Genomic DNA, 12,027 nt, shown 5'->3' with positions numbered 1-12,027 from the left:
TATTCAAAAAGCCCGAGGTCGCGCTCTGAGATTCTGCTCCTTTGCTAGGTTCCTCACTGTCCAGCCTTCTCGCTGTGCGTCAGCTGTTCTCTTGGACCTCGTTGATCAGATGGATCGTGGCGCCAATCCAATTCCTACTATGCTTGCAGAAACCTTCAATGGATTGGATGAGATGGCTCGTCTTCGTGCCAGCTCAGGTCCAGGCTCTTATGTTCGATCTTTTGTTGGGTCCTTCTCAGGATGTCCTGCATTACTTCACGTGTGGTTATGCCACAAGCTAAAAATTGCAGCTCCTGTGCATTTTGATCATACGTTATACACCTTCAGTGGATGGCGTCATGATGTTTCTTTCAATCATAAAGGCGATTGGGCTGAGTGGTTGAGTTCTCGCCATGAAGATCAGATTTATTGGCAAATCCCTGGAATCCAAGAAGCTGTCTTCAATACTGGAGAAGCTAACTACGTTCGCCTTCTTGGCCTCAAAAAGACTTCCTTTTATATTCCTGCCAGGATTCAGCGTCAGTATGGAAGGGAGCAATCCATTGTGCCTCCCCTTCGTCATTTCTATCCGCCTGAGGATCTCAAGCCCAAGATTGTCAAAGCCGTTTCATCTGCTTGGGATGTTCGAGTCATCAAATCTTTCAAGGAGTCAGTTGAGGAAGATAGTCGTCCAAAGAAGAAGTCTAGAAAGAGTGCTTAATGTCATGTTTTCTCTTATCAGTCTATCTTTGAAAGATCGAACCATGTACTCAAGCTTTAATGATCTATCAATAAAAGTTCACCTTTTTCTTTCAGTATCTTCGTCTATGCATACATCAGTGTCTACTTCTTTCTGATTTTAAATATGTCTTTCAAATATTACAGGGCCGTAGACACCATAGCTAACCCTAATACTCCTTGGGTTCGGGTCTCTTCTCGATTACAGAGGAAATCTGTATCCCCGCCACCTTCTCTGAGAACCCCAGCATCTCATTCTTTCCCGTCCTCATCCTCACCAATGGCAGAAAACCAGGACAGTCCTCCACTCGCTGCTATCACCGATACTCTTACCTTGATTCTCCGGCAGCTTCAAGAACTCAAGGAAGAGAACCAAGTTATCAAGGCTCAACTTTCTGAGAAGTTCGGACAATCGTTGTCCAAGGATAAAGGGCCTGTGCACCAAGCAGCTACTTCAGCAGCACCTGTCCAGCCAGTGTTCATCAATATCCATGATAAAACCGAAGAAGATTTGGAAAAAGAGCAGTATAGCGAGAATCGTAGTAGACCTTCTCAGTCCATGGTTGATAAGTCTGTTATTGAGAAATTAGAGACTCTTACCAGAAAAGTTCAAGACATTCAGTTTCAAGACCAGGGTAGTTTCAATCCCAGTGATCTTACTCTATTTCCCGAAATCCGCCTTCCTGCTAATTTTCAAATGCCCGATTTCGACAAATATGATGGTGTGGGTTGTCCAATCACACATTTACAAATGTTCACCATCATGTGTCAGCCTCAAGGCTTATCTCCTGAGCAAATGGCTCAATTGTTCCCAGTTTCCCTAACCAAGGTTGCTAGGAGATGGTTCATGGTCTTGGACAAGACTCGTTACAGGACATGGAAGGATATCGGCGAGCAATTCATCAGGCAGTTCAAATATGATGATGGGACAGAAATCACCAGAAAGGATTTAGAGAGAACAAAACAAGACTCGAGAGAATCCTTTCTGATTTTTGTGAAAAGATGGAGGAGAATAGCAGCTCAGATGATGGAGCGCCCGTCTGAGGAGGAGCAAGTCCAGATAATCATGAAAAATATTTCCCCCCAGCTCCAGTATCACATGTCATTGCAATACTATCCAGACTTCAAACACTTCATTGTGGCTGGCACCCAGATAGAGGAGGCTATGGCTCAAGGTGTATTCAACCGTAGCAACCCAAATCCTAGAGATTTCAAAAAATCCCCACCAGCCCAAGTCAGTAGTATCTCCCATTCCAATGCTCAATCCTCTAAATCCCAGGAACCTCTAGTAATGGACTATGCTCAACCTGCGACCGCACCTCGGCAACAAGCCCGGGTAGAATTTACTCCTCTTCCCATTCCATCTTCGGAGGTGCTTAAGCAGTGTCTGGCTTCAGGTCGCATAACCCTACCTGCCACCCGGCCTCCCCCCAATCCTTTACCTGCCAATTGGCGAGCCGACCTACACTGTGAGTATCACAGGGGTCCTGGTCATCTTACAGACAATTGCATCGCCTTGAAATTCAGAATCCAGAAACTTATTGATGAGAAAGTCATTGCATTCCAACCAAGACCCAATGTTACCCAAAACCCGCTACCTGGTCATGCTAATCCTCCCGCTGCCGTTAATGCCATAACCATAGGAGATCCTGAGTTTGACCCTCTCACCCTCATATGTGCTTTAGAACCCATTTCTGAACCCGAAATCATCTTCTGTGATGAATCATACCTGAGGGAGTCTGTACCTCCCTTGGTAATCACCTATGAGCCACAAGTCCCTCAAATTATCACCTATGGTGAGCCAGAATTGGATGAAGTCAGACATGTGACAAGGGGTGGAAGAATTTTCAAACCTGCTGAATTAAGAGTCGAAAATCCAGGGGCATTGGCTCGAGGAGAGGAGCCGCAATACGTGAAGGACCCAGATGATGAAGTTGTTCAGCAGTTGAAGAAAACTCAGGCTGTCATATCTGTTTGGGGGTTGTTGATAGCATCGAAGAAACACAGAGAGGCTGTGTTGAAAGAACTGAATACCACACAGGTGTCCTCAGAAATATCTCCAGAGCAACTAGCTGAAGTTGTCGCTCTGACACACGCCACCAGGGCCATTAGTTTCTCAGACCAGGAGCTGCCTCCTCAAGGTCGGAATCATGCTAGAGCTCTTCATGTCACTGTTGTTTGCGAAGGCAAGAAAGTAACGTCTGTGCTGGTAGATAATGGATCCGCGTTGAATGTATGTCCATTAAGAACTGCCATTACCTTGGGTTTCGGTCCCACTGATTTTGCCGAATCAACCCTTGGTATCCTCGCATATGACAATACCCGCAGAAATGTGGTCGGAGTCCTTACCACCAGGATCGTTATAGGCGGTCAAGAATTTGAGGTGGAATTTCAAGTTATTGATATCAAGGCCTCGTTCAATATACTTCTAGGACGACCCTGGTTGCATAAGGAAGGTGTTGTTGCCTCAACCCTTCATCAAAAACTGAAGTTCATTAAAGAAGGAAAATTGATCACTGTCAGAGGCGACGAAGAGCCAGAAATAGGGCAGATAACAGGAGAAACTCGGATTCTTCCAGTTACAAAAGCAGATGATTACAACTTGAATGGTTTCGCATTCGATGTTACTGCTATTTCCTATGAAGATGCCTCTCGGGAGGAATTGTATTTGCCTTTTGCCATCAGTCCTGTGGTGGCCAAGATGATGAGAAAAATGAACTACTTCCCTGGTATGAATTTGGGCCGTGATCCAAGCAAGGCATCTCATTGGCGCCCAATCAAAGCAAACCATGGAATTTTCGGTCTTGGATATGTACCTACTGAGGAGGAGGAGGAAGCCATGGAAGAATTGTTGAAATTGAAAGAAGAAATCCGCCGCACCGGAAGGGTACTCCTAATGGCTCCATATCCCTTATCAATGAATGGTCATTTTATCAAAGAAGGTGAGACCTTTCCATACTATGGGTTTTCTGAACCATGGTATGACTCAGTGACAGGGATCATGATACCCGGTTTTGAAATATTCAGTGGCCTTGCTCTCCCAGAAACAGAACCGCCGATATATTATGTTGAGAAAGCTGTTGAGGACTGGTTAGTCTACCTTGAGCCAGATGTGCTGGAATCTTTGTTTGAAGAAAATGTGCCTGATGTTGATTACTATTCTGAAGAACAAGAAGAGACAGATTGTGAAGATGTGCTGGTGGCAGTTATTCAGAGTAATGATACCTTTACTGAACCCCAGAGTCAGATTGCACCTGCAACAGAAAATCTTTCAAACTGGAGTTCTGATGTTTTTCCACTTTATTATATTGCTAAGTCAAGTCTAGTCAAGTCGAGTGAATCAGTGTCAGTGCCTAGTCCAGGCGAGTCATTTTCTGAGTTTATTTACTATGTGAATCCTGAGCCTGTTCAGGATGAGTCCAATGATAATGATGTAACTTCTTTCAATTCAATGAAATCTGATTCTCAGTATGTCTCTGTGTTTGCTTCTGACTTTAATAATAATGATAACACTCCCTCCTCAGACGAGGAAGAGGGGATCGACGAAACTCCCTTTGAATTACAGCATATGCTCAAACAAGAGGAGGAGCGCCGAGCCCAGCCTCTTAAAGATGAAATCGAAATTATAAACATCGGAACAGAAGATTTAATACAGGAAATACGAATTGGAAATACTCTATCCTCTGAAGAGCGCGATGAATTAATAAACCTACTTAAGGAATATAAGGAAGTTTTTGCCTGGTCCTACAAAGATATGCCCGGGTTGAGCGAAGACATTGTTCAGCACAAGCTACCTTTGTTGCCAGGAATTAAACCTAAAAAGCAGAAGCTAAGGAGAATGAAGCCCGAGTGGGTCTTGAAAGTAGAAGAAGAGGTTACTAAGCAGTTGAATGCTGGGTTCCTACAAGTGGTGGAATATCCAGAATGGCTTGCAAATATAGTACCTGTACCGAAGAAAGATGGAAAGGTGAGAATGTGTGTAGATTTCAGAGATCTGAACAAGGCAAGTCCGAAAGACGATTTCCCTCTACCACATATCGATATCCTGGTAGACAATACGGCCGGGCATGAATTACTATCCTTCATGGATGGTTTCTCGGGCTACAATCAAATTAAGATGGCACCCGAAGACATGGCTAAAACCTCGTTCATTACACAATGGGGGACATATTGCTATCGGGTAATGCCATTTGGTCTTAAGAATGCTGGTGCGACATATCAAAGAGCAGCTACAGCCTTACTCCATGACATGATACATAGAGAAGTCGAAGTTTATGTTGATGATATGATTGTAAAGGCCAGGGAAAGGAGGGATCACATCCCAAACCTCAAGAAGTTCTTTGAAAGAATACTCAAATACCAGCTTCGCCTGAATCCTAGCAAGTGTGTATTCGGGGTTACCTCTGGTAAGTTGTTAGGATTCATGGTGAGTCAAAGGGGTATAGAGGTGGATCCTCAGAAGATTAAGGCTATCCAGGAGATGCCGCCGCCTAGAACCGAGAAGGAAATTCGGGGATTCCTAGGAAGGATACAGTTCCTAAGGCGATTCATCGCTCATCTGACATCAACTTGTGAACCTATCTTTAAGCTCTTAAAGAAGAACTCTTCCAAAGAATGGACAGAGGAATGTCAGCAGGCCTTTGAAAAGATAAAGCAAAGTTTGTCTGAACCACCGATAGTAGCACCAGTGATACCGGGGCATCCATTGCTGCTTTACTTGTCAGTAACAGAAACCACCATGGGGTGTATGCTAGCGCAACAAGACCCAGAAACTAAGCATGAAAAGGCTGTGTATTATCTTAGTAAGAAAATGTTGGAGTATGAACAGAAGTACACTGTCCTGGAAAAAACCTGCTTAGCCTTGGTTTGGGCTACTCAACGACTCAGGCATTACCTTTTATCACATAAGGTCTTGCTTTTGTCAAGGATGGATCCTTTGAAGTATCTATTTGAAAAACCAGCCCTAACAGGCAGGACTGCCAGATGGTTATTGTTGTTGTCTGAATTTGACATCACTCATGTAACCCAAAAATCAGTAAAGGGCCGAGCCATTGCTGAACAATTGGCAGAAGCACCCCGAGAAGAAAATCAGCCTTTCAAGACGATGTTCCCAGATGAAGAGATCATGATGGTAGAAGATGAATATCCAGAAACTGGTTGGACCCTCTATTTTGATGGAGCAGCAAACCAAACAGGGCAAGGAGTAGGGGCATTGCTTGTGTCACCCCGAAATGAGCATGTTCCCCTTGCAGTTAAGTTACAATTCAATTGCACCAACAATATGGCAGAGTATGAAGCATGCATTGTTGGGCTTGAGGCAGCATTGGCCTTAGGCATAGAGAATCTTGACGTATATGGAGATTCAATGTTAATCATTTGCCAAACCCAAGGAGAATGGAGAACCAAAGAAGAAAAGTTGCTGCCATATCATGAATACTTGGATATTCTCGCTAAGCAATTCCAGCACATCACTTTCAGTTATTTGCCAAGGTTGAAGAATAGATTCGCCGATGCCTTAGCGACGTTAGCTTCTATGATTGACATACCTCACAATATGAAAATGAGGCCAATCACGGTTCAAGAGCAATGGGCTCCTGCATATGTTGATGCTATAGAGATAGCTGCAAGATGTCCCGATGGTAAACCATGGTATACGGACATAAAGAACTACATCTCGGGCCAGGGGCATCCCAATGAGGCGTCGAATAAGGAGATAAGGACTTTGCAGAGATTGGCGGCTAACTTTGTCATTTGTGGAGGAGAGCTGTATCGACGGTCCTTCGACGGAATTCAACTCTTATGTGTCACTGAAGATCAGGCAGAAGAAATTCTCGCAGATGTTCATGAAGGGGTGTGTGGACCTCATATGAATGGGAAGATGTTGTCAAAGAAGATCCTACGTCTGGGGTACTATTGGCCAACATTGGAAGCAGATTGTCACACATTTGTGAAGAAATGCTATAAATGTCAGATACATGCGAATCTCATTCATGTACCACCTACCAAATTGCATTCTCTTACTTCTCCTTGGCCGTTTTCGGTATGGGGAATTGACATAATTGGCAAGATTTCCCCTAAGTCATCTAGTGGTCACGAGTACATACTCGTTGCAATTGACTACTTCACTAAGTGGGTTGAGGCCGCTTCTTATGCAAAGCTTACATCCGCATCAGTTGCTAAATTCATACGAACCAACATCATATGCAGATATGGAATTCCCCATGAACTTATCTCAGATAACGGATCTCATTTCAAGAAAGAAGTTATCACTCTTTGCGAAGAGTTCAAGATTAAGCATCATAAATCTTCACCTTATCGGCCGCAGACAAATGGAGCGGTGGAAGCTGCAAACAAAAATGTCAAGACTATCATTAGCAAGATGTCAGAAACTTATAAGGATTGGTCGAATAAGTTGCCGTACGCATTGTGGGCTTACAGAACATCAATTAGAGCTTCAACTGGGGCAACCCCTTACTCTCTTGTTTATGGTATGGAAGCAGTGCTACCTGTGGAGATCCGTGTACCTTCGCTCCGAGTATTGACTGAAGTCAAGTTGCCAGAAAATGAATGGGCAGACGCCAGATATAAAGAGCTGAACATGCTAGATGAAAAGAGGTTAAAAGCACTTTACCATGTACAGGGTTACCAGCGCAGAATAGCCCGGGCTTTTAATAAAAAGGTTAAGGTCAGAGATTTAGAAGAAGGCAATCTGGTTCTGAAAGAGAATCGAGCACCAGTGTTTGACCCAAGGGGCAAGTTCAAACCAAATTGGTCAGGACCATACATTGTGGACCAAATCTTACCCGGAAAAGCCGTCAAGCTCCGTAATTTAAATGGAGAAATATTACCAGAACCAACAAACCTTGATCAACTCAAGAGGTTCTATGCTTGAACACCAGAAGGCCTTCTTTTGGCCAAATAAATCCCAAATTCATAACCTAAAATCAAAAAATTTATAACATTTTGCAAACCCTTTTGAGCCTAAATAAAATTTTCTTTCAAAACCCAATATACTAGGGGCATTCGCCCTAAACTACGCATGACCTGATTCCTACACTGGGATACGTAGGCAACCTGTTCACAGGTTCGGTCGAAACTCTTGCAAAACCTTAAGCCATTCTTTGAAAAGCCCTACCTCACCTTAAAGTCCTTTTGGTGTTCAAGTAAAAAAAAAAAAAGAAAAAGAAAAAGAAAATGGAGCTTGAAGATCCGCTAGATTGAAAACCTGAAAAGACAATCTAGGCAGAATTTAGGATCATTCCCCTGCTAAGTTGAAAACCTGAAAAGGCGGCTTAGGCAAAAGTTAAGGGGTGGCCTGCTGAGTCGAAAACCTAAAAAGACGATTCAGGCAAAAGTTAAGGTTGAGCGGTCCGCCAAGTTGAAAATCTAAAAAGGAAGACTTGGTCGTGGTAAGATTGGGTTCACGCCAGAAGAATTATATCAATCTCTGAACTCACGGTAGGTCAGGCAAAGCTAATAATAATGATTCCTGAAACTAGGGGCATTAATTTCAAAGCAATCCGAAAGTTGATAGAAAGATATATGAAGTATCACTGTCTTAAAAATAAGTGAAGATGTTTATCAATGGAGAAATATTCTTTAAAAGAGGTTAGCCTAACCCAAAAGAAAATACTGATAAGTCAGAAGCATCACGAGATTACTTGAGTAATCTTTCTTATTTTGTCTTTTTATTACGAATGTCTGTGGTTCTGTTTTTTTTTATTTTTTATTTTTTTAGACAAATTTACGAACTCTATTTTTAGAATTGTAGGGTGCAATCACTCTGAAGGCAGGTTTATTAACAGGTTCCGAGAAACTGGAAAAAGGCGAGATTGCCGCGAATGGCGAAAAATCTCTAAAGAATGATCTCTGGTCAATGAATGGAAGAAGGTTAGAATGCCTCAAATTGGGGCAGGCTGCTAATGAAGTGGCATCTCATATTCAAGCCTTGAAAGTCCTTTGCTGCATGGTAGTATTGAATCCTTCGCTTCCAAAGTTGTTAATTGGAGATTTCAATTTCCTTTTTTTGATAATCTCTGTCGAAGCTCAAATTCTCTGAATCCATTGGAAAATGGTCTTTTCTCTTTGAACATCATATGAATATGGTGTCTAATTTCCTTGAAATCCGTATAAATACGTCATTTCATTCTCCCTGAGTCCATTTGAAAATGGTCTTTTCTCTTTGAACATCATACAAATATGATGTCTCATCTCATTGGAAGCCGTAAAAATGCTGTATTTCATTCTGAGTCCGTTCAAAAATGGTCTATTCCCTTTTGAGCATCATACAAATATGATACCTCATATCCTTGGAACTCCGTAAAAATACGGTATTTCATTCTCTTCAAGTCCATACAACTATGGTCTCTTATTCCCTTTTGAGCATCATACAAATATGATACCTCATATCCTTGGAACTCCGTAAAAATACGGTATTTCATTCTCTTCAAGTCCATACAACTATGGTCTCTTATCCCCTTTGAACATCATACAAATGTAATGTATCATTTTTTTGGAATCCGTATAAATATGGTATTTCATCTTATCCAAGTCCATTAAAAAAAAAAAAAAAAAAAAAAAATGATCCCTTAATTTTCTTTGAGCATCATACAAATGTGATGTCTCATTTCCTTGGAATTCATATAAATATGTTGATTCATTCTCTCCAGGTCCATTCGAAAATGGTCTCTTACTCCTTTTTTAGTACCGTATAAATACGGTATCTCATCATTTCTCAGTCTATTCTAAAATAGTCTCTTATTTCTCTTTGGGATCCATACAAATATGGCTGCTCATTCTTTTGGGAGACCGTACAAATACGGTCTCTTAGCCTTTCGACCCCGTACGAATGCAAGGCCTCCTTCTTGTTGAATCCATTCAAAGTGATATCTCGTGTCTAAGCCCGTTCAAAAATGAGGCTTCGTTATTAAAAAAAAAAAAAAAAAAAAAAAAAAAAAAAAAAAACTTTTTGAAAGTCATTCTCTCTAAGACCATTTGAAGATGGCGTCTTGTTTCATCTGAAACCGTTCAAAAACGGTATTCTTTTCCCTCTGAAAATTCATTTGAAAATGGTATCCCGTTCCTTCGTTGCCCGTTCGAAAACAGCGCCGCATCATAATCATTTTTGTTCTCGATTGCAAGATTTTTGCACCTAGAGTAAATCTGATTCTCCGTTATTCTAAACTGCCATCTCATGGTGTTTAGAGTAAGCGATTGTGATATATGTTCAAATTCTAGGATTTCATCTAGGGTCTTGCATTAAGTTAGGTTGCGTTGTGTCTAGGGAGTCCTTTGTCGATCAAAGCTACGCAAAATGGCACTGTCACTTTTGCTTTGAAATTCGATAACTACGTCATCTCTACCAAAGAGGGGCATCTGTAGACACCCCATTTTGCTCCGCTCTGATCAACAAAGAAATTAGGGTTTCGCTGTCAATTTTTCAGAGTTTTCTATTCCGGTGTTCGTCCCTTACGCTTTCTCAAATCTTTCTGGTCATTCCTGCAATGTTCTGATTTTTTTTCGTTGAGTATTGAGAAGGTTTATTCATGAGAATCCGAGCAAAAGAGAATGTGGGACCCGCTGGTGTGGGACCCGTTTGTGTGGGACCTGCTAGTGTGGGACCTGCTAGTGTGGGACCCGTTTGTGTGGGACCCGCTGATGTGGGACCCGTTTGTGTGGGACCCGCTGATGTGGGACCCGCTTGTGTAGGGCCCGCTGATGTGGGACCCGCTTGTGCGGAACCCGCTGATGAGGGACTCACCATTAGCATGACTTAACTTTCTCTACCATTTCCACTAACTTCATTTTTCCCTTTAAAATAACACCATTATCTCCATTACCATTATATATTCCATTATCCCCACCACCATTCCCACCATTACCATTATATATTCCATTATCCCCACCACCATTCCCACCATTACCATTATATATTCCATTATTCCCACCACCATTCCCACCATTACCATTATATATTCCATTATTCCCACCACCATTCCCACCATTACCATTATATATTCCATTATTCCCACCACCATTCCCACAATTACCATTGTTTATTTCCATTATTCTCCACCACACCCACCATTCACATTATATATTCCATTATTCCCCACCACAATTCCCACCATTACCATTATATATTCCATTATTCTCCACCACACCCACCATTCTCATTGTTTATTTCCATTATTCTCCACCACACCCACCATTCTCATTGTTTATTTCCACCTCTCCACTAAGTTTTTCACTATATAAAGAGAGGTGATGAGAGGAAGAAAAAAAAAACAACACATTGTTTTTGGATAGTTTTCTCTTTCTCTCCCTCAATATCTCTCACTCTCTCACTCTCACACTATCATTATCTACTTTCTCTCCTTATTTGTTTCTCCCCATCTCTCTCCCTTGTTCCATATAAAAAAAATATATAAAAGAAAATAAAACAAAGAAAAAGAGAAAGAAAGCGGAAGCGGATCAAGCGGCGGTGCGATTTTCGAATTTTTCGGCTCTCGGATTCGGCGAGGATTTCGATCACAGGTAGGTACTTAATTTTTAGATTTTTCTAGAATTATTTGGTATATTTGCATGATTTTTAGTATTTAATTGGATTTAGTTGAAAATTAAATATGTATGCTCAAAATCATGATCTCCATGAGTGTTTCGAAAATAAAATATATACTAAATGAATTCCAAAATTAATGAAATTTCGTGGGAAACTAATATGATACCAGTACATTCTACCATGAAATTTTGAGAATTTTGAGAATTTGTTTGGTATATTATTTTATGCTTTCTTTGAAATTTACCAGCTTTTGGAGGAATTGTTATTGACATCAGATCACAACTAAAATTCTTAAACTTTTTACAGTAGTCTTCAATCTCACATTTCTAGTTACTGTAAAATTTTCAAGTGATTTGGATCTGTTTTCATATGGGATGTAGGGTTAATTCATAATCTGGTCTGAAAATTAAAAAATCTGAAACTGATAGTAAATGGTTTCCAAAATTCATGAAAATATCTCAGTATGTTATTTTTACTTATATCTTATAAATGTAGAAATTTCATTGAATTTAGATTCATATTTCTAGTGGTTTCTGTGTTATTTGTGCAATCTGGTCAATCAATTGTTAAATCGAAATTAAATATGAGCTTAATGTAAAAATCTGTAAAACTCTTTCCGTAAGCTACATTTCATCGTATCTTGCTGCTGTAGAAATTTCAACTCATTTCGAATTCGTTTGCTACAATTTCACTTGTAAAATCACTCATATGTTTAAAATTGATAAAATTCATTGAAAATCCGAAATTAA

The sequence above is a fragment of the Tasmannia lanceolata genome, unplaced genomic scaffold (genome assembly GCF_043159265.1).
Source record: "Tasmannia lanceolata isolate RefF3 unplaced genomic scaffold, GAP_Taslan_0.1 ptg000008l, whole genome shotgun sequence".
NCBI lineage: Eukaryota > Viridiplantae > Streptophyta > Magnoliopsida > Canellales > Winteraceae > Tasmannia > Tasmannia lanceolata.
Note: the sequence above shows the minus strand (reverse complement) of the source record.